Source organism: Colius striatus, chromosome 3 (assembly GCF_028858725.1).
Source record: "Colius striatus isolate bColStr4 chromosome 3, bColStr4.1.hap1, whole genome shotgun sequence".
Classification (NCBI taxonomy): domain Eukaryota; kingdom Metazoa; phylum Chordata; class Aves; order Coliiformes; family Coliidae; genus Colius; species Colius striatus.
Window position 1 is genome coordinate 65,277,371 of NC_084761.1, and position 16,707 is coordinate 65,294,077.

General features: G+C 37.7%; 1 protein-coding gene across 4 annotated transcripts in view; it reads right to left on the reverse strand.

Moving 5' to 3' along the window:
* Window positions 1-12,344, reverse strand: part of SORBS2 (sorbin and SH3 domain containing 2) — a 159,670-nt gene extending 147,326 nt beyond the window's left edge. For all 4 annotated transcript variants that reach the window (XM_061992479.1, XM_061992481.1, XM_061992475.1 and 1 more), the window contains exon 1: window positions 11,769-12,344. The gene's annotated coding sequence lies outside the window, so the exon portion shown is untranslated. The remainder of the gene's footprint in view (window positions 1-11,768) is intronic.
* Window positions 12,345-16,707: the final 4,363 nt, after the last annotated feature.

Genomic DNA, 16,707 nt, shown 5'->3' on the forward strand with positions numbered 1-16,707 from the left:
CTGAGGTGCTGGACTCTGCACTTGCCCTTGTTGAACCTCATGAGGCTCTGCCCAAGTTCCAAGCCTGTTGAGATCTCTCTGACTGGCAGTCCAGTCTTCTGGTGAATCAGATAGCCCTTCCAATACAGTGTCATCAGTGAACTTGCTGAGGGTACACCCTGTACCTTCATCCAGATCGTTGATGAAGATGCTGAATCAGGCTAGCCCCAGAACTGACTCCTGTGGAATCACACTAGCCACAGGCCTCCAACTCAAGTTGGTGCCATTGATGACCACCCTCTGGGCTCTGTCATTGTGCCAATTCTTGATCCACCTTAGCTTCCGCTCATCCAACCCACACTTCCTGAACTTTATTATGAGGATGTTGTGGGAGACAGTGTCAGAGACCTTGCTGAAGTGAAGGTAGATGACATGCACTGCTCTCCTTTATCTATCCAGCCGGTCATGCCATCACAGAAGGTTATCAGGTTGGCCAAGCAGGACTTCCTCTCAGTGAATCCATGTTGACTTCTCTTGATAACTGTTTTTTCCTTCATGTGTTTACAGGTAGCATCTAGGATAAGATGCTCCATCACTTTTCCAGGAATAGAGGTGAGGCTGAACAGCCTGTAGTTTCCAGGGTACTCCTTACCCTTTTGAAGAAAAATGCCGATTTCCCTTCCTAGAAACTGTTTACTTTGTTAGAACTTTAACATCCTGTGTTTTAAAAGTCATCCACCTATGAATAATAGAAGGTCCAAAGGCCCTATTTTGCCTCAAATATTTTCAATTTTTCATCAGCTTGGTTCTGTTCAAAACAGAAATTTTCAATTCTAACCCTTAGACACAGATCACTACCTGCAACAATGGGTTAATGAATGCTTGCATTTAAGAAAACTAAAGGATTCATTTAGTGAATTTGGTATCCTGAGCTTCTAGAATAGATTGAAAACCAAAATTCAGAAAGTTGAAAGGTAAATATTCTCTACTAAATTTATAGAGGATAGTTAATCATCACAGTTTTCTCTTACCTACTGAAAGAGAATGTAGAGATAAAAAAGTTGTCAAATTACAGTGTTGAGTATAAAAAGGTTAAAGAGAGACATATTACACATATCTCCGTAGAAGTTTATTAGGAATTTAGTGTCCAAAACACGATGGTCCTTTCTTTGCCTTGCCTTCTGCTACAAGCCCATCGATTTGCAATTTAAGGTCAAGCATATTTGGTTCTTACAGCAATTAAACAAATTGCTCATAAGGAAACATTACAAAAGCATTTAACATTAATTTTGCATTCTGATCAGCAGAGTGAAAATGAATGATATATAAATGACAGTTATCTGAAGACTAGAGTTAGAAACCAGGGAACAACAGAGTGTGGGAAATCACTAATAGTTTTACACAGTATCTGTGCAGCTTTTGGTTATTTACAATAAAAATCAGCTCACGATAGATGATTGCATGAACTAGAAACATGTGAGTTGAGATCAAAGTCTAAACTGTCCTCAAGTTAAGTACTTCAGATACTGTTATAGTACTTTTAAACAAAAAAATAGCATTGAAATATAAACAAAACTCTATGCTACAAACTGTTTTGTGATCCATAACTTAAAAGTCAACATCTAATTTCTTTTTATGATGCAATATCGAAACATTGTTACCTTTGTAATGACAACACTGTATCTCTATTTCCTGATTTATTCTTCTCATCAAACTATGGTGACCCCTTACCTTGATTTAGATGGTGACATTTCAAAATTTCACGAGTGTCTCATACAGACAGCATGAAAAGTTAAGCATGATAATACATCAAAACCACCCTGAGCTCCACTTTCAAGCCTGGTTAGCATTTGTAGGATCCCAGATGGAAATGCACAGCATAATTAACTTCTGATAACTGATAATTAACTTCTGATACTCATCAAGTTTATAGAGGCATAACTAATTCTATATCTACCAGGACATCCAAAGAGTACAATAAAATGTGTGCATATGTACATGTAAATCCTTTTCCAGTAACAAATAGACAGCAAATAAGGTAAGCAGATTAATTCAGATGGTGCCAACTGTTTAAGTACAGATCTTGCTAATGAATATCAGACTTAAAAATCTATGTGAATTTAAAACAATATTATCAAGTGACAGAAACAGACACGCATGCAAAACTTTTTCATCTTTTATTTAAATCTTGCCAATATTCTCCAAGAGGCATTTTGGGCTGAATCTAAAATTAGGATAGTAAAATGCTGGACACTAGGGCCTTTTCAGAGGCATTTTAAAAGCACTTAAATTTACTCTAACTATTTAATTAATTCAGGGAAGACTACTATTGTCACGTTCAAAGGGCAAATACAGACCAAGAGCTTCTGCAAATACTACAATAATTTCATTTCTAAGCTTCATTTTGCTAAAATTCTCTCTGCCTTCTTCAAACAAACATTTAAATAAATGTTAGGCTCCTTGCTCAGAATGTCTCTTTGGAAAGACTACATACACCCAGGTTAGAAGCAAGTCCCAGAACAACTACATTGAGGTCATGACTTTACTTTTAAAAGTCTTATTCAGACTAGATTCTTACAAGTCTGAACTTGAAAATGTCAGTGCTATATTAGTATCTCCTGCTGCAAGTGCTATGAGAAGCAGGAAATTAGTTTTGCAAACCTAATGGTACAAACTTTGTACTCATGTACCCATCAAAAGGTGATAGGAGCCTTCCAAACTCATCCCTGAAAAACCTTATTAACAAAAGTATTTCCTTTTGGGCACTGAAGAAGTAAAAATACTTTTAGCTCTTTCAAAAGGCCTCCACAGTAAAAACTATCCACATGTCAATACTAGAGAAAGGTCCAGTAACAAAAGGAGACTATCTTTAAAGAAGATTTGATTTACATATATGATTAAAATGTTTTACAGTTTTAGGTATTGAATGTGAAACTTAAACAGCATTATCTGCAAATAGTTCAGGAAAAAAATACACTTCTAATAAATTTAAAGAGTTATTCCTAAACCTACTGGAAGATAAAATCCATACAAGTCTTAACTAAAATTTACACTATATTGAAATTGACATTAAAGTTACACAGATTTCTGAGAGGACTGCAGGCAAGAAAGTTTGCAATATAATTATTCCTTTAAGCCATACTTGAACTCAAACCACCTTCAAACCTCCAGCTCTGATGATAATTTGAAAACCAAGCATGTGCACTGAGAAATGGAAATCTCTAGTCCTAATACACAGGTGTATACAAAGAGAGAATCCATTTCCATAATAAGTATTACATAACTATTAGAAAACAGAGGCCAAAATCCTAATGCTTTATCTAAAGTGCTTAGGAGCACACAAGACATGACCATTTGGGTCGTCCAAGAATAAAATGCAACATCAAAAATAAAACCACAGAAGGAGATAATTTTTTTCCCAAATCTTCAAATTTGTATTGGGATTAAGTGCACATGTGAAGTCTTCAGAAAAAAAAAAAAAAAAGAAAAAATCTGTGGGATACAGGTTTGTTTTTTTTTTTAAACACAGAAGACCTTGCATACACAAACATGGGAATTCCTCAAGGACCTGGCTCATTTTCCTCACACCTGCTTCCCCTCCACTCTCCTAAGCAATGTGTTGTAGTTTTTCCTGAGAGACTAATTTCTTCATAGCATTTCTGAACTGTGAGTTTTTTTGGGAGGGTGTCTCCCATTAGGAATGCCCTTGTTTAGGCCTCTATACAACTTAACTACGGTAACTGGGCCCACAGTTTTAGGTAATGTTTTCTGACCTATACAAAATGCACCCCATGAAACCAGTCTATTTTTTTGTTTTGGTTTGGTTTTTTTTTTTTTTTTTGCTTTGAAGCCATCATACCTGTCCCTGTCCTAGAACAGTGAGCATGTACAGCTGGCTTCTTCTCACTGCAACAATTACATCTTTCTCCTCTTCTCTTTCAAATGCTTTCATAATGCTCCTTCCTGTCTCTTCTTGCAGCTCCCAAAACTCTTATCACAACTATGGACAATATCTCCTCAGATTTTCCCATACATCTCTTTTATTTGTAAGAAGTAGTAGCCTTTTCTCATTAGAACATTTCCCAAGCTTATCTACAAAGCTACAATTTACTCATTTCTCAAACTCCCTTTAAAATTTTCATTTCTGCTATGGGAAATCAAGAAATCACTGGTATTATGGTCAAATAATGCTCAGACACCTGTTAACAAACCTCTTCAGTCTACCTTTGCAATCAAGTGTATTCCAGCTTTTATGTTCAGAAGCTACTGCAACATGAACTTGCCCCCAATTGTTTCTTTGCATGTTGATGATCTAATATCGATAGAAACAATTACCTAAACACAAGACTTTCCTTTCAGATAGAAAGTTTTTCAGATGACAGTCTTTTTATCTGTTCCTTTTTATCAGGAAATAATTAATCTGCCCTTTCTCTTCCGATACCTAATGATACAGAAACTGAATGCCAGAATTGAGAGCAGATTGTATCTACAAAGAAATAGCATAACATTTATTTGCTGTTGTACTTTTTTTTTGTAGCTCCTTTAGATATTATGACATGATTCTGTTCATTTGTGGTTTTTAGCTAAGCAGTCAATGATTTTAGAGAATCATGTTTAAGATAATTACACCACTAAATATTACAAAAAGTAAACAAATACACACCTGGACTAGTTTAGCATAGTATGTTATACTTATGAAATCTATCTCTCACTCATAAGAAAACCATTGCCTCGAGCTAGAAGGCATTCTCCTAATGCTTTGCCACAGTATGTATTAACTAGAACAGGTGCAGATTTCCAGACAATGTTTGTAGAGTTTGCAGTCCTGACAATAAATTGTGTCCCAAATGCGGCCTTTACTCAAGACCATAAATCAGTCATCTGTGAATCAAATGCCATTGGCAAAAGCATAAGAACATGTAAATCTACAGCTATGCAAATGAGGAATTTAAAACCTCTCTCTTGTACTTGTTTAGAAGTAGAATGATAATCTGCAAGGCTCAGATTACATGATCTGTATCTGTAAAGTGACCCTTATAGAAGACATCTGGTAAAAGACTTGAATTTTCCTGATTATCTGCATGTATGTCAAAACAAAGTCTATAGTTTGGTCTTCATTCTGCTGTCAAACCTGTCAGCGTCTCATTTCATTCTCATAGAGCAGCACTTGATTTGATTAGCCTCTTCTACATTTTCCTTATTCCAAGTAAATCATTTGATAGCATCAGTCACACTGAAATCATTATTTCTTTAGGATTCCTAAGTAATACAATTTCTCCAAAAGAAAAACAGTGCAATTACCATGAATTTTATTATCTGGGAGAATTATACTGCCCAGAGTTCCCTGTTCATTAGAAATTAAAGAAAAATTGTCTTGTTAACTGCTGGCTTCTGTCAGAATTTGCTTATTGAAATGTGTCAAATGCATGATGAGCCAGAAGGAGCAGTGTGATGTGCAGGATCAATATATGACTTAAATTATACAGAGTGGTTTCCCTTCACATTCCTTTGGGTTGTTACTGCTTGCTTATTCAAATTCTTACTATTAGTTGGAAAAGAAACCCCTCCAGGTTTGATGCTTAAATCAAACCATATCTGCTTAAGATTTTAAGTGTGATGCACAAAACACACAGAAATCGGTGGTGTGATTTCCATGTTCAAAAAGGAATTACTATATATTTCATATAGGCTAATCACTATAGTTTGGGATTGCCTCAGAAGCTAGTATTTTTGAAAACCAAAGCTTCCATTGCTGTCTCAAGATATTTAAAAACAACAGCTGAAATACCATGTCAAAACTTGAGCCATCTCATTCACTCCTTATAATGACGCATACTGTCTGCTTCATCAGAGACACCAAACCATTTTGTGGTGGTGATGTAGTAAGTAACCTCATAAAATTCTTTGTACTTCTCTCCAATCAATCATCACCTCATACCAATTAAGTTCAATGAACCACAAAAGCTCTCCTTATCTACATAACAGAATACAGAATTTGAGGTTCTCAAATTAGCATGAAATTCAGTGAGAAACAGGCATTTAGTAACTTACAAATTTCATTTTACACCTGCTTAAAAACTTGATGCCAATGATATTTTCATTTCAGATTATGTTTAAAAAAATTAAATTTTCAGTTTTAGAGTCATATCTATTTTTTTATATTAAGAGGAAAAAAATGAGCATTCAAAGACAGACAATATTCAAGCATCCAATTTAACTGTCTATCCCATACCTCGTTCTATTGCCCTGAAACCGTATTTTTCTCTTGTGGTCACTTCAAATAGTGAAAATACTATTCATATGCACAGAGACCTCTATAGTAACTTGTGTAATTTCTAGTTCATGCATTTTTTTGAGAGATAAGAATTGATCCAGGTAACCAAATCATAGGCAGCCTCCTCCCTCTCATGTGCTAGAGCTAAACTGTGGCAAAGTATTAGCCTTTAGGAAGTCAGTCCTACTGGCTATCTTTTTTCTAGTTAGATTCAAAAAGGTCAGAGATGAGCTGTAAACAGTCATGACATATTTTGTTTATATGTGCATTTATTGCAATCAAAAGACCAGAAGCAGTCTTGCTCCTAACTGTTATGATTTTAAATTTATGCTTTTACAGATTTTGTGGTATAGTCTACTCTGCTTTTGCGCTATATGTCATTAATCATAGTAAGAATATGAATCTGACCACTCTGCTTGCATAATCCATTCTGACTTTTCTATATATGACAAACTCAAGTATTAATATCTCTTCTATAATCTACACCTCAGAAATCCCTATTTCTGTTCTTTTATTGGTATTCCCTATTGCTAAATCTAGGGACTGCTCACTATCTTTCATCTATCTTTCATGAAGAACACTCATTAGATCTCTATAATTAGCTAATTTGTCTTCCAAATCCTTACCTCAGGTACAAATGTTTATGAAATTGACACAGGAAAACACATTGTATCCTCTGCATCTTCATCACTCACTACTGATCTGATGTTTATCTAATAGCTATGCATTTTTGCAAGGTGGCACACTGTGCTTTCTGTGGCTTCACACACTCGTGGCTACCCCATTGAGAAATATGCAGCTTTATTAAACATGGTAATACTCTAGTTACACTGGTGCTGATGAACTGTAGCCTATACATTCAGACTACAGTTAATGAGTCCTCAGATATATATGGCAACACGCTGAAAAGAACACTCCATGGCTGTCCTGCTCTTGACATAGTCCCCATCCTTTCTCTTCATGGGCTATACATCCCAAACCTAAGCCTCTTGGAAAGCATTTCAACATCTACCTTTCAGTCTTGGTGCCTCTGAACTGGGACCCCACCTATACATGCTGCTCAAAAGAAAAAAAAAAAAAATCAGTAAGGAACTGGATCCATTGTTTTAAACTCTTTGAAAAACCACAAAGACCATCCCACCTACTTTGAATTTCAGTCACAACTACCGATTTCCTATTAGCATAACTGTTGATTCTATAAACAAATGCAACCTTTAGAAATCAATGCATGTTATGTTTTTGTAAGCCTTGACGAATACAATTTTCAGCTGTGAGAATTGCAGTTACTGATTCCATTTCCCTTGAGTTTCTTCATGCATCCCTGCCTTGTCTTTCGGGTCCTTAAGAAGCAAAAGAATAAAATCACTCCGCTTGCAGACAGATTCAGCTAATCAGCAACTGCTAATAACCTAGGGATAGCTTTAGCTACCCATCAAACAGTTATGTTGTATACTGCTTTAATACTTGTACATAAAATGCAAGAGAAGTGCTCTAAGAAGTAAACCTTTATTATTCTGTACCTCAGTATTATTTAATGGCTATTTTCTGAGACATCTAAGAAAAATGTTTGCTGTATAGTTTGATCATGGTAAAGATATAGAGAAAGAAGAGTTGCTTTTCCTGCCATTGTATTCCTCTCACTCCATCCTCTTAGGCTTGGGATCTTCAGCATCAACTCCTAAAAAGTGTACTATGTTTCTCAGGTTACTTAACACAGAACTACATCTGTGCTATTCAACCCCCTCATGGTGGTTGGTGAGGTTTTTAAGGGTGGATGAATCAGAACACTATCTTTATTCAGTACAGAAAGATGAAAAACATTCTCAATCTATTTAAGGAAAGAGGTTAGAAATAACATAAGAAAAGGCTCCAACTTTGGAATTTCCTGCTTTACAGCAGCATCAGGTACAATGTACCACTGTTATGGAACAATACGTCTGAGCAGAAAAATACATTTTATGCTTCAAAACAACCAAAAGCAGAAGTAGGTCTAGAATGCAGTCATCCAGCATGACCTTACTCAAAGATACATGCTGCCTTTTAAAGTATTTACTTCTCTCCCTTTTCCCTCCCATACGTGAAGTTCTTCCATTACATCAATGCCTCTGAAAGAATTTTTAGCATTTGTTTTAGCCCTAGAATGTTTAGAAGATTCATAATTTCAGAAAGGTCAACTTTTGTAAAAATCATTTCATGAAAAATGCCACACTATTTGAAGAAAAATGAACAGAGACAGAATATCTATGGTACAGTCATGTCTAAAATAGGAATCTATCTACTCCACCCAACAGTAAAGAAAATACTAACTGTCAATGAGTAACATACTTAATACAACACAGAAATAATGACACAGGAAGGATCAGTATCAGAGTAGTGGAGTATAATATGAATATTATAAAGTCTAGTCTAGTAAAGTCTAGTTTAAAAACAAACCAAATTTGTCAACTTAGATCTCCATATTTGTACAGCCTCCCTCAGCAGAGCAGAAATACCTTTCCAAGGTCACATTAGATGCAGTTTGCCCACTCCAGATGCAATCTCATAATTGGTGTATGACATACAATACCTGATCCTTCAGGTAGGGAAGTGACATTTGTCTGTTTCATAGCATAAGATTATACAATGTACCCTAATTTGCCATCTGGGTTTCCTGGGCATCTGTATGTAATATGCCATCTGTATTGCTACTCACAGGTTGGTCATACATGTAAGCATACACAGACGAGTCCATAGTCTGAGGACAGATAACATTCCCACAAGAGCTCTCTCATAAGGTTATTGTGCTCCACAGACCACATGGTTGGTTGATGCTTATCACCATTTGCTCAAAGCTGATTTTTTAAAACAACACTCCACAAAACTGTTAGACAATTGGATTCCACCTTCTTTAGTCACCCTGTTCTCTCATTGCTATTATTATTTTGCACCTGCTTCTATGATATCGCATTTTAGGATTAATCTGCCTGCTTTTGCTTTCTTGGTATCCTGTTTAAGAGCATAACACATGAGCCCAGAGTCACCTTCGAAGGTCATCTGTCTAAAAAAATGTTTGAAATAACTGTAATGTTAAAACATGACAGCTGATGTTATTTACATCACTGCTGACCAAGAAAGCCTGATTTTGCATAACCTATGGACTTTCAAATCATGTGCAAACACATAGGATAGCAACTGTGGCTCCGTTGAAACCTGAAAAACTTACAGAATTCAACTGCAACTTGATGTCACCCTTTCCAATACAAAAATACCCTGTTTGTCTTATATTGTTGTCAAGGTCTTCTTGTACACCTTCTTTTTATAAGTACACTTCAGTTCACCAGAAGCTGAAAAGCATCCCTCTCCCTTCATGCCTATTTCATTTCTACATCAGTGACCCTATTATACGCCTTTATACCTTACAGCATGTGGAATTAGTTCATGTTGGATACTGTCTTAGTTGCTGTTTCTTACCTCTAACTCATTTAAATTCTTCCTCCACTCCAGATTCTATTGCAGCACCTCCATAGCCTTTACTGACAGTCATCGATTTGATTTACAAATAGCTCTGAGGGGATCAGATGTTGCCAAAGAGACAGTAAGGAAACAGGGAAGCTGGGAATTGATATGAGAAAAAAGAAAAAGGGAGAAAAGCAGAAAGGACAGAGCACAGAATATCACTTTAAATAACAGAGACTAATAAAATGAGTCTATCAGCATCTAATGGGTGCACAGTATTTAGTGATTAGTCATAGCTAGTCTTCATTTCCTTTCTTACACCATGAATTCTCTACACTGAGATTATGTCCACCTTGAACAGCAAGATCCTTCACTTTTTGCATACTGCTATATCCATATTTCTTACTGTTATTAGAGAAGCTCTCTATCTCTTTGTTAAAGGCTTACAAACACCTTATAGGAAACACCAACTCTGCTTGTTTATCGTTTTCATAGTAATCACAGACTTGGTCATAAATATTCATGTAGTACCCCACTGTAAATGCGCATTCCACTTCATAGAAGACAGATGAAAGCAGTTTTCTAAACAACTGTGTGACCCCTACACAGATGTATAGAGAAAGAAGCTGTGGTGTGCACTCATGGAATAACAAAATCCTGGAACGATTCAAGTAAGATGGAGCTTTTCTAATGGAGAAAATGCATTGTAGCAACCTATTTATATATTGCTGTTTTGACATGTCATCTCTCATTTGGGGATATAGCTGCTGAACATGTTTGTCCAAATACCTTTGCTGGATGCATATACAAAAATAATACATTGGAATTTAGCTCCTAATTACAGAGCCCTGGCTATTAATTTAACTATAAAGATACCAGACCTCAAATTCTTGATTTCATGCCCACTCAACTGTCCAAACAAATGGCTCATCTCAATGTGATTTAAATCTACATAGTTATTAAATACGAATTAAAATTAAAACATAATTTCATAGATGTGAATCAGAATGTTTGGTTCAGCTGCCAGAATAATTTAATGTGTTTCAGTATTAGCTAATTCAGAAATTGCATTACTTAGAATACAGCTGGTAGTTCGTCAAATGCTACTTTTAATACAAACATTATCAGTACTGAGGGACTGAGGTTTTACTGATCTAGGTCTAACAGCAGTTTTAATCTCTAAAGCAGATGTGTTGTACTTAACAGCTATTCAGAGCAATTCATTTTGCACCGAACACCTACAGCATTAACAATCAGTCCAAATTAGAGGACCTCTCCCATTTCAACTATTCCGGTGTATTTGTCTTCATGTTTTCATTTTCTCTGCCTTCTATCACCTATCTCAGAATCGCCGAGATTGTTTAATAAAGTTTAACCGTCTCGTGCTATTAATGTGCTTGTGCTCCGTGTGGAGTGCTCGTTTCCTTCCTTTTATTGAACGCCAAACGGAGGGACACAATGGGTGTGTTGTGCTCTGTCTAGCACGGTATGTGCGATATCTTTAAAAAGGAGGTGTGAGCTGGCTGCAATACCGCTACTCTCAACAGTACAAGTACCACAAGCTAATCAACCACAGCACTGGGGCATGCAGTCCATTGAAAGCTCGTGAAAAAGCTGCTTTTTATTATGACCTACATACTGCACAGCAGCAGTTGGACAATTTAAATCTAGTTACACTGAGGCTGAACACAATGCTTGAATTCCACCAATGAACTCAATGATGTAAGGCTTTTCAAATATGCAAGTTCTATAATGTTTGATTTCACCTGCGCTATCCTGACGGTAAAAGTACAATGAAAGCAAATAAAGAAAAACCTTTCCTTCTAGTAGAAAATGCAAGTATAACGTGTTATCAACTATCTGAAACATCCTTCTGAATCAGCAACCATATGGAACACTGCATTGAACTATCTAACGAAAAAGCAATCGGATCAATTAATTCGGCAACCACGCTAAAAAAGCCCTTGACCTAAGCCAGCCTTTAAAAAGCAAAGATACCGTCCTTAGGTAGCTTACTTCTTGCATGAAGTTCCGCTCAGTTTCATTTTACAAAATGGGAATAGTCCTTACAAAGACGTACCTCTCACACAACGCGAGACGCAGAGCAGCTTCCTTCTGTAGAAGTCCCGAGGCGACAGCTTCTAAAGCGCTGTGCTAATCGGCAGCACGTTGAGCCCGAGCCGGGGCTCCAGCCCAGCCCGCAGCAGCGCCCGGCCCAACCGCACACCTGCTCTTCCCGCCGCGCTGCCGCTCGGCGCCCGCGGCACACGGCGGCGCCGGAGGGGAAGGAGGGAGCCGAGCAGGCAGCGAGCGAGGGCTACACCCTTCTCCTGGATCAGCGGTGCTCACTCGGGGCAAGCTAGCGAGCTGCTGAGATAACAGCGCGGAGAAACCTCGCCTTTACAAGACAAAACCCCGCTCCGCCGCCTGACAGCAGATATGCAGCATTATCACCCTCTGCATTCCACCTCCTCCGAGCAGCTCACGGGAACGGCAGTCCCCGGCTTGTCAAAATGGCAGCTCGCAAGCGCCTGAGCTACTGCAATTACTCACTAATACCGCGCCTTTCTTCTGTTTCCTCCGACGAGATTTTTTTGTTTATTTCCCGGTAAAGCGCAGCACAGCGCGTCACATTGTTTTCTATAAGCAAAATGGCTGGTCCCGTCGGCTCTGCCGCAGCCAGCCCATTGGGCTCGCCCGGCTTGCCGGAGCCATGGCAACAGCCAACGGCCGGGCAGCCGCCGCAGCGCCGGCGGCGACAGAGGCGGCGGCGGCAGCGGCTCCGCGCCCTGCGGAGGGGCCGCCGCTCCGACCCCAGCCCCAGCTCCAGCCCCAAGCGATGCCCTCCACGCTTGCCTTTGGCCGGCACACCGGGTGTTTGAGCACGGCCAAAAGGCTCTAGCAGTGATGGGTACCCACTGCAAAGTAGCCCAGGCCATGAGGTTGCAAATCTCCCTGTGAACACATACAGAAAAAAACACTCTATACATGTGCGAAATTTGAGCGCAAAAATTATTTGACAGGACAGTTACGGTAAAGAATCTCCTTTTTTAAATAGCCATGATATGACAGTCCACTAGTTTTCCAACAATAAAGCCCAAACCCTTGCTTGTTTACAAAAAGCTAAGGCCTGACGTAATTACAGTTATTCCCAGTGTTTAGAAACAGATTTCTTGATTTAATGAGTTAAAGGTTGCTGTTGATTAGATGAGTTTCAAAGGTTGTACATTTCAATCACCATGCAAACCAACTTTATACTATTCAGAATAACACAATATTTCATGTCAATTAGGAGTAGGGAGACATTTGTGAACAATTAAATCACTTACAAAAATTCCCTCTCTTCAAGAACTGTCACTATCTCAACTGCCTCAGCAGTAAGGAATAAAAGGTAGAAAGCACATGCAGCACTCTTCAACCTAAAGTTTCTTGTAAAACATTTAGCAACATTAAATACATCTGACTGAGCATGCTGCATTTCATGCACAAAAATTCAGGGTGCTGATTTTAGGAAGATTTTTCCATTACCTCGTCATTAACAGGCTTAGGATGTGTAGCAAATCATGGCATTTCCATGTTCAGCATCAAACTTTTCTAGGGCTACACCAGGTTTTTCACCTCTGGGTTCAGCTTGCAGGTAAAGCTCTGCTGCTCCACCACTCCAAGTGGAAATTCTGCTCTTGGGTTCCAAGAGCAGCAATGTCTCAGTGAAGTCCTAGGGGCAGAGAACTAAGATCCAGTGATGTGGATTTTACACATATCTTCCCATGTTTACCCTGCTTTCCTCATGCAACCACTAGTTTCTCTGAAAGTATTACAACAGCGAAGTGGTGTGGGGCAGGGGTGCCACCAGGAAACAATTCTGTTGTAATTTTGTAACATGCTGTACAAATTCTGGTTAGATTTCTCATGTGTCAGGAGATGAAACATTTCTATACATTTAAACAGATGATTCAACAGTAGCACTAATTTAGTCTTGTTTCTTCCTCTCAAGCTTCTTGAGAAGGCCACATCTCTCCAACTGCAGTTGGGGCTAAGAGCATCAAACAAAAGTACCCCCAGCTCCCATGACTCCAACACATACTGACTGTGCCATGATAACTATCCAACAATACTTTTTTTTATTGAAAAAAGGACATCTACTGATTTGTCAACATGATTCGGAAGCTTTTGGCTAGAAAACATTAAACTACTGAAGTAATTATTGACACACAAAGTATTAAAACCAGTCTGCATTGCAAGAATACCATTTCATCATGATTAGTTCACTAACTTTTTTGTTAATAAGCAACATAGAACAGACTGCACATCCAGCACCTTGCTTCTTAACACATTGATACAGTAACTGACTCTTACCAAAAAAGCGCTGCAGTAAGTAGACACAATTAGGTTTTCTATCACTTTATCACACCAACCTACTATGGTTACTGTCATGATACACTCTACAGGCAGGTTAAACCCTTGGCTTTTGAAAAAGCAGAAGTCATGAGTTTTTAAAAAAATTTTTAGAACTTGGAAAGGTTTTAAGATCTTTGTCCATATCTATATACCTCTACATATACATTAAAATGTTCTTGAAGCTAATGTTTTATTTCTTAAAGCACCTGTTTGAACACTACAACTCTATAAATTGATCTTTGGGGGTCTAGAGCTATGTTTGTAATGTAGGCACACTTCCATCCAGCGAAGAGTGATGGAGCTTCTGCTGGCAGTAAGCACATAAGGCTTAACAATGTACATGCACATGCAACCATTTGTTCCCTGCAGTGCCATAAGTAATTAGGTAGAAATTAGAAGAAGCTTAATCCAAGTGCAGATTACAGTTCCAGTTCTGTAAACAAAGCACAAAGTGTGAGAACCTAACCTGTCTGAGACTACCTAAAAGCTCCACAAATGCATGATCTGCACATAAAATGTCTCCTGTCAAAATCCACTGAGACCACGACCTTAAGGATGAGAACGAGACCCACAGTGTAGGTGCCAGAGACTGAATAATCTCTGATGGGCCACTAAGGTTAGTAAAGGTCCAGAATCAGCCAGGTTAAATGGTGTCTACTAGCCTGCTCTCCTTATATAAAAATATGAGTGCAAGGCATGGAATCATACTGACCCTACAGTGAGTATGTGCTTAAAGATAACCACTTGCCTGCTCTGTTAGAAGACGCTGAAAACAGAACACATTTGATATCTTTGCTCAAATCCTACTCCCATGTTAATTCAAATGAGCTTCTTGATCTCACTGTAGTACCTGGAGGACATTTGCTCACATCAGAGCTGAAAGAAAGCTAGAACTCACCAATCCTTCACCAGAACATTACTAACAATCTTCAGTTTTGAGATAGAAATAATAAGCATTATTCTCAGTCTTATCCACAGATAATGTATCAACATATCCTTCACCATTATAGTCTAGCCCTTCCTGCTATTTTCCTGCACAAGGTCATTTCCAGCTGTCTCAGGCTCCACAAAATATAAACCATTACTTCCATTAAAGCAACATTTCATTCTTAAGACTTCCTCAGTCAACTCAAGAACTGTTATTTGCATACATTTTGTTCAAAACCATTGTTTTCTGAGAAATAAATTTGCATTCTAAAACTGTTTTAAAAGCTTGAACTGTAAAAAATAAAAAATTTAAAGATATTGGCATCCATGGTCAGGAAATGTCACAAGACCAGGTCCTAGTTAAGAAGCAATTTCTATATTAAAACCAGCATTTTGTTTCCTGCATTACATTGTAAAAGTTCCTAGATATATTTGACTATAGGAATATAGTCAACAGGAGATAGTTAAAATAGGAAAATAGAAAATACAGAAAAACACCTACTGTTTGGCCATCTTGAATGTCTTTAGCAATCACAGATTTTCCTGATCCTCATTCAATTTTTGTAATCACTTGAGCACGTATTTGAAAAAATAAGGCTCTGTTATGAAGGCAAATTGAATTTCTCCAATTATAAAGAAAACATAATCTAGCCATAAAAAAAGAGTTTGATATCTCCAATTTAAAAAGGCAGAAATGTTTTCTTCATATTGGTTGGTCAACCTGCTTAAATGCAAAGCAGTAGGTAAACAGAATGAATATTTGTGGATGAGTACGCTGAAGTGTAGACCAATTAACATCATTTTTCCAGGGTTCCAGATGACCACAAGCCTAAAAACTCCCCTGATGTCCAATTCCCAAGACATCACTGTCATTAACTACATGAGACGCAACCTGAAGAAAAGTTGTGAACTGCAGTGCGAGCATAAAGAGTTAATTATTTTCCATGGTCCAACTACTGGACACCGAGTACAGCTACTGAACACTGAGTAACTCCAGCTATTGGCTTTGTATTTTCAGGTTTTCACCAGTAATTTTCTGTACTTTGGATTCAGCCAGATACTTGGCAAAGACACTGACAGAGAATTCTATCTAGATTGCATAGAGAAATGAGTTGATTTAAGTATTTAAGATGTGACATGCATTTAAATAAAACAATCACAAAAGAATTTTAGAAGTATTTTCTAAGGAGTATTTGGAAAAGTTTCTTAACAGGAAGCATAGCCTTTTTTTCCCAGATGTTCTTTGAGACATATTGTTCATCCCTAGCAGTACAGACATACCATGGGATAGAAAAGATGAGAAAAGTAACTCTTACTTTCCTTCAGAGCAAATATTTGAAAATTTTTAAAAGGAAACCCTGAAGCTCTTTTGTAATTAGAGATGAAAGTGTCTTAACCTAATAAGACTAGATCCCTCATGTCTTACAGCAGTGTTAAAGATGCTACTGAATTCCTGAAGCAATTTCCAACCTACTTCACATCCCACATTTAATATTTTATTTTCTGGTATAATTTAGTAAAAAAGCAATTGTAAAGGTATCACTGCCTAATCTCAAATATGAGATATTACCAAAATGGTATTAGGCTGCTTTTTAGTTGTTTATACATAAAGATTTAGATTCATTTTAGCTGCATTGAAAGAGTGTGAAACAGGACAGACTTCTTTTTCTTTTCTATTTGCTTGGTTTTCATCT